At 43.9% G+C, this 22,164-nt stretch overlaps 1 protein-coding gene across 1 annotated transcript in view; it reads right to left on the bottom strand.

The window, feature by feature from the left end:
- Window positions 1-22,164, bottom strand: part of LRP1B (LDL receptor related protein 1B) — a 1,639,960-nt gene that overhangs the window by 1,201,079 nt on the left and 416,717 nt on the right.

Here is a 22,164-nt window from a genome sequence, read left to right as displayed (position 1 = left end):
ACTCTGGGAAAGTCACTTAACCCTCCATTGCCCCATGTAAGCCGCATTGAGCCTGCCATGAGTGGGAAAGTGCGGGGTACAAATGAAAAAAAAATAGAGGAAAAAGCCTCAGAATAAGAATATGATCAAGCTTTACAGGTAGTGACTTAATTAGCATAAAAAAACCTCCTTTTCTGTTAGATCAGTGCTTTGTGCAATGTAAAAATAAATTCAAAAGTGCATGAAAACCATAAAACAAGTTATCATAACTTATCTGGAAAATTGGTCCCACTGATGGTGGGAAGATAAAAGTTTCATTTCTCCAGAAAAAATAAATGAAAGAAATTCAAAGTAAAATTGAGGACTGGTGTCTCAACACAGACTGAGCAGAAGTTAGTAAAAGTTTGGGTTGTAAATAAGAAAACAAGTGTTTTATTGAATCTAAGTTGCAGAGCCTGATGTGAACCCAGGCAGCCAACCAGCCAATCAGCTTAGTAAAAGGACTCCATAACGTGTGAATAAATATAAGCACCTATTCTAGAATTATCCTTGTAATGCAAAATGGTAGGGATCTTGTGTTTTCATAATGTTTTTAAATTTTGAATTCAAAAGAATACAAAAGGAAATAAACAGAAGCAAAAATAACAAAGTGTTTAAAAAATCAAGATCCAAAACCCACATCCTAGCCTGCTACTAAAACTTAGGCTTATTTACTAATTATCTCCACCATTTATATCTTCTTTATCAATAAGAAACCTTTCCAGTTGAGTTGGGTCAAAAAAACATTCTGTTTTACTATAAACAACTCAACATCTACAAGAGTACATGGGAAAGAAAAATGAACCTACAGCTAATGTAGGTGATTTAAAAACAATAATTTTTTTAGCTACTACGGGAAATACACAAACAAGTTGACCACAATAATAAACTTCTTTCTTACCAAAATATGCTTTTTAAACATCATGATCTTATTCCATTCTGAAGCAAGAGTAACCTTATGAGTGGCCTTAGAGATATTTCAAGAAAGTTTTATAAATCAAAAGATTCTTCCACCCCTACCAAATTTTCTCTAGAAACTCACATTTTATAAAGATAGTAGCAGTTTAACAATCCAGAACTGTCAAAATCCTCAAAAAGTAAAACTCCCTTAAGATATCTTCTCCAAAGAATATCAGGGGATTTAAAGCTATCAACTGGAAAGCTCAAAATTTGTAAATTTTCTTGATCTTAATCTATTTCCAAATTTTCCAGCAGTAGGGATTTTTAATTGATTGCTGAGGGAGTACTGAAAGCAGATGAAGCCACTGTAAGTGAACATTGCTTGGTTAGGACATTTGTAGGTTTATTTTTGAAAGAGAAGGGTGCTTATCTTTCAACACAAATCGCAAGATGAGCGTCCTCCCAGGGTCGCCCAAATCGGCATAATCGAAAGCCAATTTTGGGCGTCCTCAACTGCTTTCCGTTGCGGGGACAACCAAAGTTCACGGGGTGTGTCAGAGGCGTAGTGAAGGTGAGACTGGGGCATGCCTAACACACAGGCATTCTCGACCGATAATGGAAAAAAGAAGGGTGTCCCTGACGAACACTTGGACGACTTTACCTGGTCCTTTTTTTCTTACGACCAAGACACAAAAATATGCCCTAAATGACCAGATGACCACCGGAGGGAATTGGGGATGACCTCTCCTTACTCCCTCAGTGGTCACTAACCCCTCCCACTCTCAAACATATTTTTTAAATATTCTTTCCAGCCTCTATGCCAGCCTCAAATATCATACCCAGCTCAATGACGACAGTATGCAGCTCCCTGGAGCAGTTTTAGTGGGTGCAGTGCACTTCAGGCAGGCGGACCCAGGCCCATCCCCCCTACCTGTTACACTTGTGGTGGTAAATGTGAGCCCTTCAAAACCCACCAGAAACCCACTGTACCCACATGTAGGTGCCCCCCTTCACCCATAAGGGTTATGGTAGTGGTGTACATTTGTGGGGAGTGGGTTTTGGGGGGGCTCAGCACACAAGGTAAGGGAGCTATGTACCGGGAGCAATTTCTTAAGTCCATTGCAGTGCCCCCTAGGGTGCCAGGTTGGTGTCTTGGCATGTCAGGGGTACCAGTGCATTACGAATACTGGCTCCTCCCATGACCAAATGGCTTGGATTTGGTCGTTTCTGAGATGGGCGTCCTTGGTTTCCATTATCGCCGGAAATTGGAGACGACCATTTCTAAGGATGACCATCTCTAAGGTCGACCTAAATTTCGCGATTTGGGCATCCACGACCGTATTATCAAAATGAAAGATGGACGCCCATCTTGTTTCGATAATACAGGTTTCCCCGCCCCCTTCACCGGGACGTCCTGCGAGGACGTCCTGAGGAAAACTTGGGTGCCCCTTTCGATTATGCCCCTCTTGATGATTTAAATCTTGCAATAGAGATTGTGGGTTTATTGATTAATTCTGCTTTAATTAAAAAAAAAACCTAGTTATTAATTTGTATTAATTGCCTAAAGACCCAGGTTATATTTGAGCTGAACTGCTCTAGAAGAAAACAATTAGAGGGTGGTACAGAACATGATTTAAGCAGGCAGTACATGCTCTTGCCTGGTTAAATTTTGCAGATTGGGCCTAGATTTGGTATCCAGTAACATTTTACCGAAGAATTCTACTGAATATCTGCTCTACCCGCCATTGCACTCTCCAGTTAGTGCTGGGCAGAGGCAGAACTACGTGGGACCACGGGGGCATGGGCCCCCACAGATTACACCCTGGCCCCCTCTACATTTTAACCCCCCCCCCCCGTCACCTCCCACCCCCACCCCGCCGCATCAGGTACCTTGTTTACTGGCAGGGGTCCCCAATCCCCGCCAGCCGAAGAGTTTTCTTCAGCGCCGGTCGACTCTGGCACCTTCGTTGTGGGATCATCTGTTTCTGACGCCTTGCATCATGCATCGTGCATGTAGCCCCGTGCAGGACGTAAGGCATCAGAAACAGATGATCACACAACGAAAGCGCCGGAGTCGAACGGTGCTGAAGAAGACTCTTTGGCTAGTGGGGATTGGGGACCTCTGCCAGCAAACAAGATACCTGATGCGGCAGTGGGGCGGTGGCGGTGGGGTTGCGGTTTGCTGCGGCGGTCCAAAGTGGCGGCAGGGAGGGGGATGCGTATTGCGGTGGCGGGGGGAGGCGGCTAAACAGTCCCCCCCCCCCACCTAGGGCTCTGGCCCTCCCCTCCCACCTAGGTCTAGCTAAGCCCCTGGTGCTGGGACAATGGATTGACAGGATATAAGTATTCTAATAGATGAATAAATATGGCCATGTTGTGGATTAATACCTGCACCTGAGGTATAAATCCTTAATACAATTGTAAAATAATTATCAGATTTGTGCCATTTTTATTTTTGATCTGTTCTTTTACATTGCTTCTTACAGCTATGGGACACTGAGGTGGCTGGCTTGCCTCCTTCTGTTAATATTGTTATTATTATTATTTTGGTCTGACCAGTGCTAAGAACAGATATTTACTATTGCCTTCCATGGATTTGAATACTTAATTTGAGTGCTACTTATACTGAAGACCAGATTCTGATGCACCCTAGCCACTACTGGCATCTTAACCTCATGCACAATTCCTGCACCAACCAGCAAGACGGAGAAATCCACCACTGCATAATGGTGACACTGTTACATAAGTACATAAGTATTGCCATACTGGGAAAGATCAAAGGTCCATTGAGCCCAGCATCCTGTTTCCAACAGTGGCCAATTTAGGTCACAAATACCTGGCAAGATCCCAAAAATATACAAAACATTTTATACTGCTTATCCCAGAAATAGTGGATTTCCCCCAAGTTCATTTAATAACGGTCTATGGACTTTTCCTTTAGGAAGCCGGCCAACCCTTTTTTAAAACTCCGCTAAGCTAACCGCCTTTACCACATTCTCTGGCAACGAATTCCATAGTTTAATTACACGTTGAGTGAAGAAAAATTTTTCTCTTGGCTCCTCTGTTTGTGCTTTGGGGTTTTCCTGCTGCTTTTATTGCTGTTTTGCCCCTCTTATGGTATATCAGTCAATTCATGCCGCACTTACAGCTGATGCTTAGTCTTCTGCTGTCTGTCATTCTCTTGGTTCAGTTCCTCACACTGCTGATGCTATTCTTTTTGCTGCCTTGCTTTGCACTCAATACCCTGTTCTTATTTTATCATGATCGAGAGTTATATTGAGATTCCTATGATGAAGAAGCATGGTTCTAATCATAACTTTTAGATGGGTAATCTTTATGCCACTCTTCTTCTTGTCTTGTTCTATACTCAGCATTTTGAATTGTAGATGTGTGATGATATTTTAGTTCTGTCTGATATTATGAAGACAGGCTATAAGAATTAACTAGGTAAAGGGTCACAGTACAGAACAAGTAGATGAAAGTGGAATCTAATCAAAGCTCGGTGCAAGCCAAGAAAAATTTTTATAATTAACTTGACAATGCAGAACAGCACACTGCAGAACTTAAGATTACGAATTGAACACTTTGTACATTGTGATGATAATAGAACTGTCATTATGATGATAACAAGATAAGTATAAAGACTGATGTGTTTTGAGAAAACACACAGAACAGAGTAAAAGGGCAATCAAGCCTGCCCAGTATGCTGACAAAATGAAGAACAAGGCAAAGACTAACATCTTTTTTTTTCTACATTTGCAAAGTACTGACAAAGTAGTAAAATGCAGACCACCATGGTCAGGAGTATCATCTTTGAAAAGTATACCTGAACATCATTGGTTGTCATCAGCAGCTGTTACCTCAGGCAAGACCAGCACAAAAATGCATTGCGGATAATACTAAGCTTATGGCAGTCACCTGCTATCCAGATACTGCCACTGAATAAATGTTTTCTGAGGGTCTGTGGATGGCAGTGATATTCAGCCATTATCAAGATAGAATACTATCCAGATAGTGCTGCTGAATATTGAGCTCACTGGGATTATCTGGTTAGCTAACTGGGGGGGGGGGGGGGGGGGGGGGGGGGGGGGGTCTTTTAGAAAGTGGCAGTAAGCCCAATGCAGGCTTATCACTCGCTAAAATGGAAGTACTGCTGGGCTACCGCAGCAGCCCGGCAGTAGTTCCCACCCCCAGCACATGCCATTTTCGGTGTTACAAAAATATTTTATTTTTGTAGTGTCAGTGTGTATCTGGTGGTAATTGGGAGCGCCGCAAGCTGCCTGGTTACTGAATGGGTGGCGGTAAGTGCTCCCCCCCTCCGAAATGGGCGTGTGGCAAGTGAAGCACTTGTCACATGGTCATTTCTTTGAAAAAGGAAATACCTTCCTTTTACCTGCTGCTGTCAAAGGGGCCTCGGTGCGTGTCAAAATCACATGCCAATGCCAGCGCAGACCCCCTTTTGCCACAGCTTCGTAAAAAGACCCCTGGATAAGCTCTTTATTGGACTAGCTTTTTTAAAGAGGCAAGAAATAAAAGAAAGAAGACATTTCAGAGGGTCCAGGGCCCAGAAGGAAGAGAAAGGAGAGGCCAATGATGTGCTGCTGTCAAGAAATGGCTAATCCTGAAGTGGCACCTGGATTGAATGAGGTAATTCTAATTTAGGTTTAACCAGATCTAGGCCTATATCCCCAAATTCAATATATGGCACAAAACACTGCATATGCAAATTTGGGCCCATGACCAATTTGCACATTCAATTCAATTGAATAACAAGTCAATTCGCACTGATAATTGGGTGTTATTAATCAATTAGCAGCACTAATTGGCATTCATTTAAATTAACATACACAATTTTAGGTGCTGGGATCTACGCATAAATTTATATGTGGCTCCAAAAGGGGGTTTGTCCATGGGAAGGTTATGGGTGGCTTGGGGACATTCCTGCAACTTATGGGGCCCTTTTACTAAGGTGCACTGAAAAATGTCCTGCACTGGTGTAGACGTGTGTGCAGATCCATTTTTCAGTGCACCTGTAAAAAGGGCCTTTTTTATGTGCAAAAATGGATGTGCGGCAAAATTAAAACCAGCGTGTGTCCATTTTCGGCATGAGACCTTACCACCACCCATTGACTTGGCGGTAAGGTCACACGCATTAACCGGGCAGTAATCATCAGTATGCGTACACTGATTATTACCGCCAGGTAAGTGCCATATGTTTTGGACGTGTGTTAAAAATGGAATTACCGCCCAGGGCATGCATTAGCAAGGCAGTAGTTCCAATTTGACGCACGTTGTATGCATGTAGGTGCCTACACACTTTAGCAAAAAGACCCTTATGTGCTGTTACAGCATGCGGGTGATCCACACCTAACTTAGGTGTGAGGATTTACAACCAAGTATTGTTGGTGTAAATCCTCATGCCTAGTCAGGTGTGGATCCCAGGGCTAAGGGCTATTCTTTAAATGATGCCTATCTTTTAGCACCATTTAGAGAATAGCGCCTAGTGCGTTTTTTTCAGTACCATTTATAGAATTTGGTCCATAGTGGTGCTGACACCAAATCTGGGGATCAGAAGTAGAATAAGTGCAATCTGTCTATTAACATTAACAATATAATTTATATTCCACCATATACCTCTCGATATTACATTTCAAAGAAGCTGGACATTTCCAGGAGATACAACAATTAATCATTACGTTAATATACAATTACTGACTTAAACCAGAAAATGTAAATTTAAATGAATACCCCAAACTAGCTATTAATTCAGGACATATCTCTTGAATAAATAAGTTTTGATTTGTTTTCAGAACGGACTATAATTTGTGGCAGAAAGCACAAAAGCTTGAACATCTTTATCCAGACGAGCAGCTTGGAATGAAAATAGATTGTGTAATAGCCTAATTCTTTTCATAATCTTCAAAGAAGGGAAAATAAACAAAACCATTGTTCTTGCAACCCTGGATTTCTGCAGACAAATAACATGATCTAAAATACAGTGGAACTAACTTATAAAATACATTAAAAATAAAGCAAAACAATTTGAACAAAACTTGTGTGCATACATGAACACAATGACTTTCTAAAATACACTGAAACACTGTCACCTCTTTAAAGAGTATATCAAATGAAGCGCAATATTTTGGATAGATTGTAAACCCTTTAGTAATTGTTTAGAAGACTGCAGATAAACCAAAAATACATACAGTACCTGTAGCAAATATTCTCCGAGGACAACTGATCATATATTCCCACATGTGTGTAATGTGATTCACATTACCCAGTGCAGAGCTTGTAACAAGCTTTTCAAAGTCTTTTGAATGCGAGTCATGCTCCACCGAGCTTGTGTGAGTGCCTTCCTGCCCACCGTGAGAGTACAGGACCAACAGCACAATACTATAGCATACTACAAAGAGGAGACAATTCCAAGGGGAAGTGGGAGGGTAATTGAGAATACTGTTCTTGGAGAATACCTAAACATAGTAACATAGTAGATGATGGCAGAAAAAGACCTGCACGGTCCATCCAGTCTGCCCAACAAGATAAATTCATATGTGCTACTTTTTATTTGTACCTGTCCTCTTTAGGGCACAGACTGTATAAGTCTGGCCAGCCCTATCCCCGCCTCCCACCACCAGCTCTGGCACAGACCTTATAAGTCTGCCCAGCACTATCTCTGCATCCCAACCACCAGCCCCGCCTCCCACCATTTGATATACTCTTTAAAGAGGTGACAGTGTTTCAGTGTATTATAGAAAGTCATTGTGTTCCTGTATGCACACAAGTTTTGTTCAAATGGTTTTGCTTTATATTTAATGTATTTTATGTTAGCTCCACTGTATTTTTAGATCATGTTATTTGTCTGCAGAAATCCAGGGTTGCAAGAACAATGTCTTTGTTTACTTTTCCTTCTTTGAAGATTATGAAAAGAATTAGGCTATTACACAATCTATTTTCATTCCATGCTTACCAGTCCCGCCTCCCACCATCAGCTCTGGCCCAGACCGTATATAAGTCTGTCCAGCACTATCTCCGCCTCCCAACCACCAGCCCCTCCTCCCACCACCGGCTCTGGCACAGATCGTATAAGTCTGCCCAGCACTATCCCCGCCTCCCAACCACTATCCCCGCCTCCCACCACCGGCTCTCCCACCTAAACACGGCTAAGCTCCCAAGGATACATTCCTTCTGAACAGGATTCCTTTATGTTTATCCCACGCATGTTTGAATTCTGTTACCGTTTTCATCTCCACCACCTCCCATGGGAGGGCATTCCAAGTATCCACCACTCTCTCTGTGAAAAAGTAGAGAGTGGTGGATATTTGTAAGTGGTAGATACAGGTAAGTATCTTCGCTTTCTCCGAAGACAAGCAGGCCTATAATTCTCACATGTGTGAATCCTTAGCTACCAGGCTCACTGAAAACAACAAGTGTTCTGTTTGCAAATTAGTTTAGGCATTAGGTAATTTCTTGCCACCTTAATAAAAGGAAGTTGCATATGAACTGTGTTGGTGCTGAGACAGGTTCTGCAATGTTGTAGTGCATGCACACAGGGGAAGAATAGACCTGAGCTATGGACATCTACCATTGGAATTTACACTACACAGATGCATGATACTCATCTTGCTTATTTGATCAATATTCAATATCTTGTGGTGTTGGTATTTCTCTTATTACTGCTATTCTTGGTGCATTTGTGCCGTTTACGGCACCGTGGAGTGTCCCTGCCATTATTGGTGCTGCTTTTGCCTCTTTTTTTTTCTGAATACCTTTGGGTATCATACCACTGTTCTGATATGCTTTGCCCCTCTTTTGGTGTTTGCGGATGTCTATGTCACTGTTGTTGGTGCTTTTTCACCTCTTTTGCTGTCATTATTTATTCATTATGTACATATTTATTACATTTACTGTATATTCTGCCCAAAACCTGAACATAAGAATAGCCATCTGGGTCAGACCAGTGGCCCATCTAGCCTAGAATCCTGTTTCCAATAGTGGCCATTAGTGGTATATAGTATCACTAATAAAATCTTGTGATGTTTTATTGAGCTGCTTGTTTGTTTTCCACATTGGAATTTGCATATTGTTTGCCTTGTTGTTTTCTGGGACCAACAGTGGCCAATCCAGGTCACAAGTACCTGGCAGAAACCCAAATAGTAGCAGCGTTCTATGCTACTAATCCCAGGGCAAGCAATGACTTGCCCTTGTCTGTGTCAACAGCAGGCTATGAACTTTTCCTCCAGGAACTTATCCAAACCTTTTTTTTTAAACCCAGATACACTAACTGCTGTTACTACATCCTCCAGCAAAGAGTTCCACAGCTTAACTATTCATTGAGTGAAAAAATGTTTCCTCCTATTTGTTTTAAAAGTACTAAGTACATAAGTTCTGCCATACTGGAACAGACTGAAGATCCTTCAAGCCCAGTATCCTTTTTCCAACAATGGTCAATCCAGGTCACAAGTACCTGACAAGATCCCAAAACAGTACAATGCATTTTATGCTGCTTATAAGCAGTGGATTTTCCCCAAGTCCATTTTAATAATGGTTTATGGACTTTTTCTTTTCTATCCAAACTCTACTAAGCTAACTGCTTTTACTATATTCTCTGGCAACGAATTCCAGAGTTTAATTACATGTTGTGTGAAGAAATATGTGTGAAGGAGCTTTTCCATGAGCAGTATTTCCTGCCGTTAAGCTATTGGTTTTCTTCTCAACCGAATTGGTATGTGCAGGAGGCTTGGTTTGAATGTTATAGAGTTCACCTTTGTTTATAATTCTGCTTAACGTGGGTACTCTGTGAATATCATGTGTGGCCCCTGAGGCAGATGCCTTTGTGCGTCGAAACACGGATCGTGTCGGGTCCCTTGAATTATCAATAAAGTTTTTCATCATTATTTCCCTAGTTGGTCTAGTCTGTGGTCAGCCTCTGCTTCTTGTTTACTGAACCTCTTGATAATCATGGTTTATAGGGATAAAGCCAACATGAATTTAGTCACCAACCTGCTACATTTTATACAGTAGTGAATAAATATGTGGACAAGGGTGTTCAGCTGATAGAGATTGAAATGAGATATCTAGATTGGGATCTGCTCAGTTCAGTGATATTTTAGAAAAAAGATCTGCTGAGCAGCCATTGTACAAATATACACACTGAAAAAAGAATGGCACAAGCCCTGGCTGCTTCCAGGTGAAGGTTTCAGCATGTGGAAGTGGTGATTTCTCAAGTCCTGCATGTAATCGGTTCAGGAAGGGGAGTAGGAGAAGGCTCTTTCCAAACAATGAAGACGTATGAAAAATAACAGTCTTTATTGCAAAACATCAAAAGCGACTCGACACAGCAGCTGAGTTTCAGCGCCTGCTTTAGGAGTCTTATGATGTATCGCCGATTATAAAGACAGGGTACAAAAGAAAAGATGTGTGTTTTTTTTCCTCCCTGCATGTACTTGGCCTGTTTTGCAAATCTACATGTGTAAGTGCTACTTATTAAGTGGTGAGACAGAACCAGGCACACCCATTAAAGGGGGGGCGACCACAAACGGGCTGAAGGCCAGCGAAGACAGAAGTGTGGAGGAGGGTACAGGGAAGGCCAGCTAGAGAGCAGAGGTAGTAGTGGGAGGGAAACAAGGGGTAGCAAGGGGAGGGGCAGGAAAGAAGGGGAGGAGCAAGGGAGGAGGAGAGAGGAATTACAACTGCTCAGGAAGCCCTTTTGAAATTGGAGGCAGGAGAAGAGCAACCCTGGGCAGCAGCTCCTGAAATTTTTACAGGCACATGTTTTGTGTCTGCCCTGGGCAGAGCTTGTGCAGAGTACAGCCAAAGAAGCTCTTACAGCAGAGCACGATATTCCAGCGAAGTGAGAACAATTTTTACGGTATGTAGACATTTAAAACTTTGTGTGGCTGCAAGGCATTTTAGCTTTCTCCTGCCGACCCCCGTTTAGCTTTTCCAGGATGGCCGGCCATCTCGGGTTAGCCGCCTATCTCACAGGATTACGCGCACTAGGCTAGAGTCCCACATACTCTGCCCATGGCACATGGCAGATGGGTTTGCCACAGCGCGGTTGCCGTTTATGGCCGGCCACGCAGTGCTCACAATCCGCAGTGCATAGCATCATTTTTGCTCTTCTCCTGCCTCAGCGGCACACCGCACATTAAGATGCGGTGATGGCCCACCAATAATTCTTGGCCGACAGTTACACGCTATACAGCAACGGACCTTCGAGCCCCGTTGTGGCCGGCCACGCTGTGTTATCTAATTCGAAAAATTAATGCGTTATAAGCTGTCCATGCCAATACGGCGACGGACCTTAAAACCTGTTACGGCCATTGATTATTCTACAGGCACAGGTGTCTAGGCCCATTTCGGTTGATCCGGCAGACCTAGTGCATAGCACGGCACTGAGGCACGACTCGGAAGACCTTGTGCACAGCACTGAACTGAAACGCAAACGAGCTCAGGGAGATGAAAACACCTTTAACGGTACATCATTTTTGCTCTTCTCCTGCCTCAGCAGCACACCGCATGTTAAGATGCGGTGATGGCCGGCCAATAATACTTGGCTGACAGTTACGCGCTATACATAAACGGACCTTTGAGCCCCATTGTGGCTGGCCATCACGTATTATCTAATTCGGTAAAATTTAGTGCGGTGTAAGTCGCCCATGTTGTATAAGCCGCCCATGTCACGCAGCACTACGGCCATGCCGTGTTTTCTACTCGGTCGACTACGCTTCATCCTAAACATTACTTATCGGTGCCATGTCTATATGATTGGCCTGCCATGTGATATTTGAGATGCGGGTTTTTCACAAACGTCTAGTCAGGGTCTTTTCTTGCGGGCCACTTAGGGGGAGTCCCAAATTGGCGGGACATGCACTTCGCTATGCGTTGTAATTGCCCGCCCATACAGTCCGCCATTAACCTACCGAGGCACGTACGACAGCGGTGAATTTCGACAAGGCGGCTATTTGCATGAGTGCCGATTGTAAAAACGGCAGCCACTTTCAATACACCGCCCATTTCGACTAGCAGTAAAATTTGGAAAAGGCGGCCAGTTTTACGGTGCTAAAATTCACTAGAACGGACATTCCAAATACAAATTTAACCGCAGCAGCCATCTTGGATACCGCACGCATGTGTCTTTGACACACTGCATAGGCCGGAACAATTGATATCATATCGTTGGTGCCAGCATAGCGGGACACAGTACTTAGGGGCATCGGACAAACATATCGGTTACAGTATGATACTGTAACGGTATCAGTTTATTACTGAAATATGTAGCATGTTTGCTGGATTATATATACACCAATATATTTGTGTATCTTTTAAAAATATATATTTGACACTGCAGCAGAGAAAATAGGCTCATTCCAAAAGCCCTCTTCCCTCCCCCTTTGGGGCCTCACCTTGCCTTTTCTCATTCCTCAAACAAAAGACTTAAGACTGCTTTAAAGTTTTAAATTGACTCTATTCCTCTGCCCTCCCACCTAACAAAAGATGGACTAAGGTGGACACCTGAATAAAACAAAGAAACTCAGGGGAACCATAAACAGGACATTTGCTTGTCAAAGGTATACCTGCCCCTCCCATCAGCTTCCAGACATGTGCAGAAAGGAAGGACTTTTAATGTGTATCTGCCCCAGAGACTGAACAGGACATCAAAAGACATTTGCCAGCAAAGTCCAGACTGTAAGTCTCGTGATGTCATAAGACATGGGACCAACTCAGGGGTCGTGTGCAGACCAAGATACCACAATGCTTTGCAAATGCTCAGGGGTCGTGTGGAAACCAGGAAATCAGAACAGGGATCCACATGGCATACCCTCCTGCAGCTGCAAGGTATAAAAGCAAAAGCTGTTTCCCCAAGATTCAGATTCTCATCAACTGCCAGCAAGTCAAATTCTCTTCAACTGCAAGCAACTCGGATTCACTCACGGCAGAAGCCCTCCTGTCCTAACCATGTGCTCATCAATCAGCTGGACCACAGCATGCTTGTAACAAGGACTTGTAAGTTGATCTAGACCTGCTACTTTGTTCTAATTTTAAGCACAGATTACCTGTAAAGATTCCTCTTTTAAAACCTACCTCTCGTGTGCAATTGTATATTAAATCAATCTTTTTTGAATCTAAAAATACGGTCTCTTGTGTTCTGATTAATTTATTGCAATTATCACCTTTGGTGATTGGTGGAGAAATTAATATCCTAAAACTTATAAATACAGCGCTTGCTCTTAAATTATAAACAGTAGCGAGTTGCTCTCGAGCTATTTTCCCCAAAATAACTCATTTCTTCCAACATATTAATTGCTGGAGAAGTGGGTAGAATTTCTTGTAACATATTAATTCGTGGCGAATGTGGGCAGCAAGTCTAACAATACTTTCAGCTGCCGTTAGGACCAGGTCCACGAGGGGAAGGGTTGGTACAACAGTGTTAGTCCTAGAGGGCCATATGCACTTAGCGGCCATTTTGACTAGAGCGGCCACGCGGACTAAAGCAGCTAATTTGAAAATGATGGCCATTTTGATATAAGGACCACCGGTCTTACTGATTTATCTGCCGGGTTTACAGAGGCCTGGCCATTTTCATTTTAGTGGTCCATTTTGCATACGGCGGCCGTTTTGACTACCAGGCCAAATTTGAATGTAATGGCCATTGCCCGTGGGGCTTTAAGCCAGCCATTTAAGGAAGGGTGCACTGCGCAGACAGCACACAGCCAGATATGTAGCTGTGAGCAAGGAGGGTACAGTTTACACAGGCGCCATAGGATGCACGCAGCGATTGGGGAAGCCGGCGTCACCACAATCAGTTATTATGAGGTCATTTTGCTTTAAATTGTCTATTCTTTTAGTCTCTCCATTGCAGTAATGTCATTGTAGTGTGCGAAGGAGACATATGCACCAGCAAGGCCAGCCAAGCGGCCCACCAAAACTCCGCCAGCTAAGACGCGGAGTGCTGCGGCCCCAGACCTTAGAAGTCACAGTGGACCTACACCACAAGCACAGACGGTACGGAGGCCTGCAAGGGAGGTAGCAGCACCGCAGACTCCACCTCCATAGTTGCGGGGCTACCGCCAGTACCGGCAAGGGGTAAGTCTAATGACAGTACCACACTTCTTCCAGTGCAGACGCATGACATAACTAGATATGCAGTACGGGACGATGAAAACGGGTAATGGAGCACAATATGGCAGGACAGAATGCGGTTGTGGCACCGGTCGGTGCACAGGGGACAAGTCAGGATGTGGGAGTACTTAATCACAGGAGTGATGCATTAGGTACCGTTCTTACAATACAGGTGGATCGATATCTTCTCCCTCCTTGGGTGGGAGTTGCATGAGGAGGGTACCGTAGGCAGGGATAGTGTAACAGATAAGAAGCCCAAGATATCCGGGTCCTTCATGGACTGGTCGTAGGCTGTTCACATACTCAGGACACTCAGCTGTTCACATACTCAGGACACTCACTATAGTGAAGGAAACGGAAAGGGGCCTGGATTTGGTGTGGGATATGGAATATAATTTTAAAAGTGCATGAGATATTTAGGGGACGGGCATGGCTTAACTAAGATATTAAATTTACAAGAAAGCAGTGCAGACAATCCATTCATATCAGGTCAGCACCAGTGGTAGTCCTGTCAGGCAATGCCGTCAGGACAAAGGCAGGACGGAGGCAGCGGACATTGCACCTAGCAGCTGACACGCCCGCGCGGGCAGGCATGCTGCAGGGCAAGGCAGGCTTCCCAGAGACAGGGAACAGCAATCTAGTAACACGGGACAGGGTCCGGAAGCCATCAAGCTTCAAGGTTAGTTTGTTACCCTGACAGAATGGGCGCATCACCACAGGTTTCCAATCGGGTTGCATGATTCCATATTAGAGGCCAACACCACAGTGACAACACTACCCCAACAATGCATCCTCGATTCACATGCATACCGCAACAATGCATCCTCGACTCACAGGCATTGACAGATAGCTGCAGGCAAGATTACCAAAGAACTATTGCTAGGCTGCATAGCGGGGCTGTTTGAGGACCCGCCCTTCAAGGCAACAACAGTGTCTCCGCTAGGCATAATACCAAGGAAGGAGCTGGGGAAAGGTAGGCCCAGTCGTAACTTGTCCCGCCACATAGGAACATCAGTAAATGACTACATTGACCATAGCAGCTGTACAGTACAATATGCATCGGTAGATAACGCCATTCAAATAATTTGGCGGCAAGGCAAGGCACATTGGGCTAAGGTGGACGGAGATTCGGCTTTTCGCCCCTTGCCTTTACACCCACAGCCCTTTCCCTTGTTAGGTGTCAGGTTCCAGGAGAGGTTTTATTGCGATAAATGTGTCCCCATGTGTGGCCACATCTAATGCGCATACTTCAAACAGCTTAGCATGTTTGTGCACGGGGTAGTGGAGCAACTAGCCCCCGCTAGGTCTCTGGTCCTGTATCTGGAGGACTTCCTGTTCAAAGGCCAGGAATCACAAGAGTGGACAGACGTATTACAGGTCTTTATCCACTTGGCACAGAAATTGGACATCCCATTAGCCGTCGAAAAAACAGTAGGCCCACGGCAAATCCTTACGTTGTAGGTATTGAATTGGAACTAGATGTTCCAGACTGCCGGCTGACAAAATTGATAAGCTTGCCAGAGCGGCGAATATGAGGTGGCACTGTAAAAAAGCAAGGCTGAAGCAGGTACAGGAACTCCTGGGTCCAGTAGGCTTCACAATAAGGGTGATTCCCAATAGCTTTAGCAATATCGGGAACAAACAAAGCGCATTTTCATCTCAGACATACACAGGACATCAAGCGAGATTTAACAGGTTCTTGGCCCATGGGATTTCATTCTGGCACGATTCACCTACTTTCACGGAAGCCCTGCATTTTCTTTACAGATGCGGCAGATTTGCTTCCAGGGAGCGTGGTGCGCAGCAAGCTCGGGTTCCAGCAGGGACCACGTAGGATATCATGTTTCCTGGGGGGACCTGGCATATCTAACAAGTCAATTGTAATTCCCTCAGACAATATGGCAGTAGTTGTCCGCCATGCACTTCCCACAAGTTATGTGCGCAGACAGATAGTTCCGCAGTGATTACAGCTAAACATATACCAGGCAGGAAGAATAGTTATAGTGGATGCTCTTTCTCGTTTTTAGAGCGCAGATCCGGAAATGGGACCCGATGCTGCGATAGTTAACAGACACCTCACGGACAAGATACACAACCGCACATATAGTCAACACTTAGAAGAGAAGGGTGGTACTGATATATTCCCGGCCCCCGGCATGTATGAAGGGAATTAGCAGAAACCAGGTCTCAATCTTGTTCGAAGCCATCAGTTTTCTCGCCAAAGCGGTGGCTGTCCAAAATCCATCTAGGTCATTTGTTGTCACGAGACTGATGAGAGGATGGGGCAGGCCAGGAGTACCCTACTCAGGTAAAAGAAAACCCAGTACTGGCAGGGAAATGGGCCATCTCTTCGCATCATTAGAGGAGATAAGTGACACTGAGTATGAGGGCCGTCGAGTCAAATGCGCATTCTCATTAGCTTTGCATGGTGCTCTGCGAGTCAGTGAGTTGGTGGCTACATACAAGCATGCCCACCAGGGCATGTCCCTCTTAATACGTGACGCGGCCATTACAGCCACGGCAACTGACCTACTTATTCGCAAATCAAAAATGGATCGGAAATGGTCCTGAACCTTCAAGCCGACTTAAAACAAAGACCAAAGACCAGCCTGCTGATTCATACACTATGTACAGTACCCACTCATTTAGGATTGGGGCAGCTACGGCAGTGGCAGCGCTAAGAGTGTCCATAGAGGCCATCAAAAGATTGGGCCAATGGCGACCTAATGTATACAAGCGCTACATCAGACCCGTCTAGTGTATACAAGCGGTACATTGGACCTATTAAGGCATCCACAGCAAAGTGATAATGGTTGCTTGCACTGTGCTACGTAACATGTCACTTCCCATTATATTCTATTACAGGTATCCATATCCAGAATGAGCTGCAGCGGATTTGGATATGCGGTCACTCATCACTCGTATGTACATTTGGCACAGGGAAAGGCGGTGGGTGCATAGAAGGGCAGCAGTGAGACCGAACAGTGAGAGCCTGGGTTGTCAGGGCGATAGAGTAGCTATACCAGGGTACAGGTAAGGGAGGGATGCTTCAGGCATTCATGTGTACACTAAAAGCCATACGTTCCCACATGACTTGCGAATAGATACAAGCCATAGCGTTAGGGCATGACCGCAGCCAGGAGGAGTGGGGGACCACGGCAAATGAGGTGTCGTTGCCGTGGCCTGTGGCGTTAGACTACAATGTTTACGTACAGCCAGCAATGGGTACACAGCAGCTTGACACATAACAGTTACAAGTTTGGGGTAACTACTGCTGCAGAAAGAGTTGTGTGGAAAATTATCAAGTTGATGCAAATGGTAGGCTTGCATGTGAGCAGCCTTGTTATAAGGAAACAACGTGTTTACACAGCTTGTCTCCTGGCTTCGGCGGCCGGGAGGCCTAGAACATCATTTTGTAAATGTGGTAGGTGCCTCCTTCAACGGGAAACAACGTGTATACAGCTTGTCTCCTGGCTTCGGCGGCCGGGAGGCCTAGAACGTCATTTTGTAAATGTGGTAGGTGCCTCCTTCAACGGGAGACACCAAGTGACACCGGGTGCTTGGAAAACAGCACAGGGGGCCACAGGGGCTTGGTACGGCTTGGCCTGTGGCCCAGAATATGCAACTACGTGTAGAAGATGTGTACCCGGGTAGAAATGCATGCTGGCATAATGATTATTAGAAGATGTAATGTAATTTGTTTAAGTTGTAACAATTTTGATGTTCCTGGCTGCGGCCAAAATAAATCAAATTCTTTCGAAGATACGGCTTGTAGTGTGGTATTGAAGGGGGCGGGGCTTGATACGTCTGAGTGTGTGCCGAATGCCCGAGTTGTGAAATTTCAATTTGGTTCCATTTTGAAGGTGGAAATACAATGGGGGATTAATGAGAATAACTCCCTTGTTTCTCATATAAAGTTCTAGCCAAAGTAAGCACTTAAAAAAAAAACTATGCATGCTTTTGATCTGGAATAAATCCTGCCATGGAGATTTTTCTCCATACACTTGCACCCCTTTTGTAAAATGGAGAATGCACATGTAGGTTTTAGTTTCACCCAAGCCACACCCCTTAAATTCTCTGCATAGTGTGGATGGATCTATCTATCTATCTATCTATCTATCTATCTATCTATCCCACTGCTGCTCCTTGTAATTTTGGGCAAGTCACTTAACCCTCCATTGCCTCAGGTACAAACTTAGGTTGTGAGCCCTTCAGGGACAAAGAAATACCCAGTGTACCTGAATGTAACTCAACTTGAGCTACTACTGAAAAAGGTCCAAAACCCAAATAAATAATATCTATAGATACAGATGGTTTGCACTATTCTATTCTTATCTCTATCTACATCCACACATAAGTTTCTAATATAATGGCCATAGAGTTTCTGGAGTTTTAGAAGGCATTTGACAAATCCCTCATTAACAACTCCTGATGAAGTGAAAAGGTCATGAAATATATGTCAATATCTTGCTGTAAAGTGGGAACTAATTAAGAGATAGGAAACAGAGTAGGATTCAATGGTCATTTTTTTTTTCAATAAATAAAGTAAAATGATGGTGTGCCCCAGAGACTTCTAGACCAGTGCTTTTTAACATATTTATAAATGATCAGGAAATGGGAACAATAAGTGAGATGATCAAATTTGCAGATGATACAAAATTATTCACAGTTATTAAATCACAAATGGATTTTGAGAAATTGCAGGAGGATCTTTCAAGCCTAGGAGACCGGGCATCCAGATGGCATATGCAAGCTAATATGTATAAGTGCAAAGTAATACATAGTGCAGGCAGTTATTTTATTCTAGCAAAAAAAAAAAAAAAAAAAAACATTGATACTCGTACATAGGGTGACCATTGGGGGAATCACCTCCACATTAACCATGCATCAACAACCACCCACAGACTCTTTGAAAATTCAGCAGTGCTAATATTTTACTAGTCCTTAGAACTGCAAAGTGAAGAAGCGGAACGGCTACAAATCTCAACACAGAAACTATTCCCAGGACTCCATATATCATGCCTCGATTATTGCATGGAAATCAAAGCGTATTCCATAACAATGCAAATGACTTAGGGCCCTGTTTACTAAGCCACCTTATAGGTACACTAGCATTTTGAGCACATGCTAAAAAATTAGTGTGCGCTAATGCTAGAGACACCAATAAGAATATATAGGTGTTTCTAGTATCAGCGAGCTCTAGTTTGTACTGCACGCTAAAAATGCTTGCGCATCTTAGTAAACAGGGCCCTTAATTAGTTAACAAGCTAATCAGAGTTGATAATTGGGTGTTAATAAATTATCAGCACTAATTGGCATTAATTAGAATTTACGTGCAGTACTTGCTAAGCATATTCTGTAAAGTGATGTGTGTAAATTCTAAGTCACGTATTTTCAATGCACTTAGGGGCCCTTTTACTAAGCCATGTAGGCGCATACACATGACAAAATGGAGTTACCACCCGGTTACCGCATGGCCCTCATAGTAATTTCAATTTTGGTGTACGCCCTCTATGCATGTCCGAAAAATATTTTTTTATTTTCTGGCATGCATCAGCTATGCGCATCAAGTGGCATTTGACATGCATAGGTCATTACTGTCTGGTTACCACGTGAGACCTTACCACTAAGTCAGTGGCTGGTGATAAGGTCTCAGACCCAAAATGGACGTGCGGCAATTTTCATTTTGTCACATGTCCATTTTTAGGAAAAATTTTAAAAGGCATTTTTGTAGGTGCATTGAAAAATAATTCTGTGCGCACCCAAAACATGCGTCTACACTACTGCATGCCATTTTTCAGTGTACATAAGTAATGCCACACTGGGAAAAGACCAAGGGTCCGTCGAACCCAGCATCCTGTCCATGACAGCGGCCAATCCAGGCGAAGGGCACCTGGCAAGCTTCCCAAACGTACATTCTATACATGTTATTCCTGGAATTGTGGATTTTTCCCCAGTCCAGTTAGTAGCGGTTTATGGACTTGTCCTTTAGGAAACTGTCCAACCCCTTTTTAAACTCTGCTAAGCTAACCAACGTCACCACTTTCTCCGGCAACGAATTCCAGAGTTTAATTATACGTTGGGTGAAGAAAAATTTTCTCCGATTTGTTTTAAATTTACTACACTGTAGTTTCATCGCATGCCCCCTAGTCCTAGTATTTTTGGAAAGTGTGAACAGACGCTTCACATCCACCTGTTCCACTCCACTCATTATTTTATATACCTCTATCATGTCTCCCCTCAGCCGTCTCTTCTCCAAGCTGAATAGCCCTAGCCTCCTTAATCTTTCTTCATAGGGAAGTCGTCCCATCCCCACTATCATTTTAGTCGCCCTTCGCTGCACCTTTTCTAATTCTACTATACCTTTCTTGAGATGCGGCGACCAGAATTGAACACCATACTCAAGGTGCGGTCGCACCATGGAGCGATACAACGGCATTATAACATCCTCACACCTGTTTTCTATACCTTTTCTAATAATACCCAACATTCTATTCGCTTTCCTAGTCGCAGCAGCACACTGAGCAGGTCCTTTTACCTTAGTAAAAGGACCCCTTAGACTTACAAAGTTACTTCTAGACTCATTTTCGAAAGAGAAGGACGTCCATCTGTCGACAAGTAGAGAGGTGTGGTAGCCGTGTTAGTCCACACTTAAAGGTAATCAATAGAAATCAAACAAAATAAAACATGGAAAATAAAATAAGATGATACCTTTTATTGGACATAACTTAATACATTTCTTGATTAGCTTTCGAAGGTTGCCCTTCTTCGTCAGATCGGAAATAAGCAAATGTGCTGACAGTATATATAAGTGAAGCACCCAAGCATTTCATTGACAGTCTAACAGGGTGGGTGGGAGGTATGCATGGGGACATCAAAGCATTCAATTGATAGTATAACAGGATGGGTGTGGGTATTTGAGGGGAGGGTGATAAACAGAGAAATACAACACATTACAGGACCAGGACACTGTACCAGTGATTTCACAGTGAGAATCCTGAAATGTAATCTTAAAACAATACAGGAACGTAAGACCTTTGAAGTCAGAATGATTGACTATTTTGACACCCAACAGACAGGACTTAACAAGGATCTGGCTTTTCTAGCCCATTATTTTTTTTCTTTGTACCCTGCACTTTTTCCCACTCATGACAGGCTCAATGTGGCAGGCAATGGAGGGTTAAGTGACTTGCCCAAAGTCACAAGGAGCTGCCTGGGCCAAGAATCAAACTCAGTTCCTCAGGACCAAAGTCCACCACCCTAACCACTAGGCCACTCCTCCACTCCATAAAGTTCTATTTCTCTGTTTATCACCCTCCCCTCCCCTCACTCCGCAGTCAGCTTTCCAGTGAGATGACAGAGTGGACTTGGCTTGTACTTGGTAGGATCTGGATGTTAGAAAACCTCTAAGCCAGGCTAATACACTTCCACTTGCACCGAAGTAATCGAGGAGCCACAGAAGTATATCATGGTGAACCATATCAAAGGCGCTGGACATGTCGAACTGCAAGAGTAAAATGCTCTTCCCCTCAACAATCTCCCGCTTGAAGTTAGATAGGAGAGTGACAAGCACGGTCTCAGTACTGTGGAGCGGTCGAAATCCCGATTGTGAGGCATGCAGAACATTAAATTTGTCCAGGTGATCATTGAGTTGTTTATTCACCAGGCTCTCCATAAGTTTGACGAAAAGGGGAATGGAGGCAATTGGCCAGTAGTTGGACAAATCACTACTTAGTTTCTTAGCATCTTTAGGCACCGGTGTCAGCAAGATGTTACCATGGCTTGCTGGGAACTTGCCTTCACCGAGCATATGGTTTAGGTACAGGGTCAGGTCATCAAGGAAACAGGCAGGGGCACTTTGAAGCAGATAGTTGGGGCATACATCCAGCCTGCAGTACTTCCTAACAAATCGGCGAAGCTCCCTCTTGACAGAATGAACTGAGAGAGTAAAAAAGCTGGAGAGTAAACGGTCCACTGGTTGCTCATCAGGCCCCAGGTCCAAGCCTGCAATAAAGTCACCAATGTTGGAATTGTTTTGCGGAAGGGCGCTCTGCAGCTTCTTGAGTTTGTCCTGGAAAACTTTTGCTAAATCAGCAGCAGGTGGGGTACCACCTCCCGTAG

This window comes from Microcaecilia unicolor, chromosome 7 (assembly GCF_901765095.1).
Source record: "Microcaecilia unicolor chromosome 7, aMicUni1.1, whole genome shotgun sequence".
Classification (NCBI taxonomy): domain Eukaryota; kingdom Metazoa; phylum Chordata; class Amphibia; order Gymnophiona; family Siphonopidae; genus Microcaecilia; species Microcaecilia unicolor.
This window is presented reverse-complemented; position numbering and strand designations above follow the sequence as displayed.